The sequence below is a fragment of the Nannospalax galili genome, unplaced genomic scaffold, assembly GCF_000622305.1.
Source record: "Nannospalax galili isolate Female #2095 unplaced genomic scaffold, S.galili_v1.0 scaffold371, whole genome shotgun sequence".
Taxonomy (NCBI): domain Eukaryota; kingdom Metazoa; phylum Chordata; class Mammalia; order Rodentia; family Spalacidae; genus Nannospalax; species Nannospalax galili.
In genome coordinates this window covers 2998927-3002168 of record NW_008331606.1, presented here as the reverse complement: position 1 = coordinate 3002168, position 3242 = coordinate 2998927, and the positions used below count along the sequence as shown (strand labels likewise).

Sequence of the window (3242 nt, the reverse complement as noted above, 5' to 3'; positions counted from 1 at the left end):
CTTCACGGAATGTTCATCAATGTGGTAGGAGCCAGAAATATAACTCAGTGGTAGTATGTGTTTAGCACACACAATGCTGTGAATTTAATGTTTAACATCAAAAGAATAAAACTGTGAAATAAAATGCTACAGGAGTTACAGAGAGGAGTAATTGTACCTAAAAAGGTGTGAGAAATATGAGAGTTCAGGAGATGTAACATCTAAGATGGAGCCATAAAGAAAGCACTGAATGTCTTGAGGGAGTGGAGCAAATATTTCAAGGAGTGCACATGCATTAGAAAGACTAGAATCATGCAAATTCATAGACTGCTCTAGGAATGAGAAAGTGTTCGATATAGCTACAATGTAAAGTGTGCCAAGGGTGGTTGCAGCATATTGAGTGAGGTTTCATACTCCTAGAAGTATGGAGGTAGGTTTTCAGAACTGCAGAAGAATTTTAACAAGTCAGGAGCCACTGTAAGACTCATAGATGGTTAAAACAAATGCTAATTTTTTGGCTAAGCATTTTTTTTATCCTAGTGCATATGTTTTCTTCTTGCCCAGCACAGAAGAGTACTACAATATTTACTTCAAAGACTTGTAGAATGAAGCTATTTTTTAGAGGTATTGAACTCCTACATAGTTTTATCTGGCAGGTATTTTAAGTAATAATCACTCCTATCTCGTCTCCTCCCTTCTTCCCCTTTTCTGTTCCTTCTATCATTTTCTTCTTCTTTTTATTATTTACAATCTAGAATGTCAATCATCAACCAAAATATACTAAGCATTGACTATACATTAATTGATTTATTTAGGAACATTCTATGTATAAGTAGTGAAACTGTGAAATAAAATTAAGGAATATTTTGCTTTGTTTTGTTATTGTTGTTTCTGTTAAAGTTAGGTGTGTCTAATCTAGAATCTGGGGTCAAGTCTGAGAGTAAGAGATTGATAGAAAGGAAAATGCTCAGGGTGTGGCGTAGCTTAAGGACCTTTTGTGCCTATCCAAAAGCTAAAAATGTTGATAAATCTGTTTCTATGGCTGAGTTTACCAGGAAAAGCTTTTCCTGATGAGTATTTTCCTGAGTGCTCTTTTCATGTCTTTGTTCCTTAGACTATAGATGAAGGGGTTCATCATTGGTGTTACAACTGTGTACATGATAGCAGCCACCTCATCCCTTTCTACTGAATAGCTGGAAGAGGGGAGAAAGTAGACTCCAATGATGGATCCATAGAAGAGAAACACTGCAGAGAGATGGGAGCCACATGTAGAAAATGTTTTCCACTTTCCTTTCACCGAAGAAACACCAAGCACAGTGATGCCGATAAGTACATAGGAAACAAGAATGAAAGTGAAGGGGATAAAGATTGCTGCTCCCCCAACAACAAGGATTAGCAAGTTGTTGATTTTAGTGTCTGAGCAAGTAAGCCTTAAAATGGGTTCCAGGTCACAGAAGAAGTGTGGTACTGCTTTCTTACCACAGAAAGGCAGGTGGCTCAGCAGACTGAGATGCAGTACTGAGATAAGGTTGGAGATAACCCATGGAGTCACAACCAAGAGGGCACAGTGCTTAGTATTCAATAGTGCAGCATAGTGTAATGGATGACAGATGGCAATGTACCGGTCATATGCCATGGCTGCCAAGAGGAAATTGTCCAGGTCCACTAGGAACATAAAAAAGTACATTTGTGTAAAGCATCCTGTAAAGGAGATGGTTGGATTCTGGATTTGAATATCTGCCAACATTTTGGGGACTGTAGTGCTTGTGAAGCAGATGTCAGTGAAGGACAGATTGGCAAGGAAGATGTACATGGGGCTGTGGAGGTGAGTGTCACTGATGATAGCCAAAATGATTAGTGAGTTTCCTACCATAGTGACCAGATACATGCATAGAAACAGTGTGAAGATGAGCTGCTTTTGCTCAGATCCCATCATGAACCCCAGGAGGACGAATTCAAAGATAGTAGTTTGGTTTCCTTGGTACATTGTTCTGCTGTATCTAAAAAGGGAAAAATTCATCTTCATTGTTAAATGATAACATGACACAAAAGCCCATCAGGGCATTATATGTTATACCAGATTATAGAATTGATTCAGGCCTTTGCGACAGACAACCTTGGGTTACATTCTCCCCCTACCGAATAAAATATCAGTATAATGAGGGCCTAGCATGTAGTGGAAAATCAGTAAATAATGGTTGAGTTAATATAAGAGTGCATGTATTAATGAAAGAAAAGGAGCATCGTGAATTTGCAGCTCACAACATTTTAGATTGAATTTTGTGTATTTCATACAAAACATCATAATCATCTTTAAATCCCCCACTCACCCCCTCTCATAGCACCCCCATTGGATTTCATGCATTCTGTCATTTGTATTAAAGCCTATTGAGTCAAGCTACTGTACCCAGATGTCTCTCAGTGCAATTTCATACGCCAGTACCTAGTCAGCCTATCTAGAGTCATTGTCTTAAAGAAGATCAGCTCTCCCTCACCCAGGAGAAATTAGCTGCCAATAGTTCTTTGGTTAAGTTTGGGTCCTGCTGACCGGTTCCCCAGTTCTATGCTGGGTTTTTGTCTGCTTGAGTTTCCACTGGCCTTCTGCATGATAAGGCCATTGCTGTAGATTCATATGGGCAAGGTCCCAGGAACCTGTAAGACTCTATTTTCATATGGTCATGCACCTCCTCTGTGGGTTGTACAGTCCTTCTGTCGCTCTTCCACAATAGTCCCTGAGCCCTGGGTGGGTGGAATTTAATATAGGAGTCCTGTCCAAAGGCCCACACTCGGCAGACTCTTATTCTCTACACTGGACATTTGTGGCCTTTTGTGTTCATTGCCCTCTACTGTATGAAGGCGCTTCATTGATGAGAGTTGAGAGATGCATTAGCATTCTCTCTATCCCTTGTTCTGTGTTCCATGAGCCTTCGGTATAGAGGTTGCATTATAGATGTGTCACTCAGGCTTGTGCATTTCATAGACACTTATACTCTGTGTGTGACAAGTTGTGGAATTCTGTAATAGTCTCCATCTGTTCATGATCTTCACGTCTTATGTGGGCTTTCTGGAGCAATTTCATCAACTGTGAAACTGGAGTGTATCTATCTTTCATGGTTATTATGAGAACTGCACTAACACATGTAAAATACCCAGGTCTGTGTTTGAGCTACTGCTACATAAATTACTATCATGAACGCTCCCCCTTTTCACACTTTAACAAGAGAAAGTGATCTTCTACATGAAATACCACAGTAAACTCATGT

The 3242-nt window shown here is 39.8% G+C and overlaps 1 pseudogene; it reads right to left on the bottom strand.

The window, feature by feature from the left end:
• Positions 1 to 1027: 1027 nt before the first annotated feature.
• LOC103728787 lies at positions 1028 to 2021 on the bottom strand (annotated as a pseudogene).
• Between the last annotated feature and the right edge of the window lie 1221 nt (positions 2022 to 3242).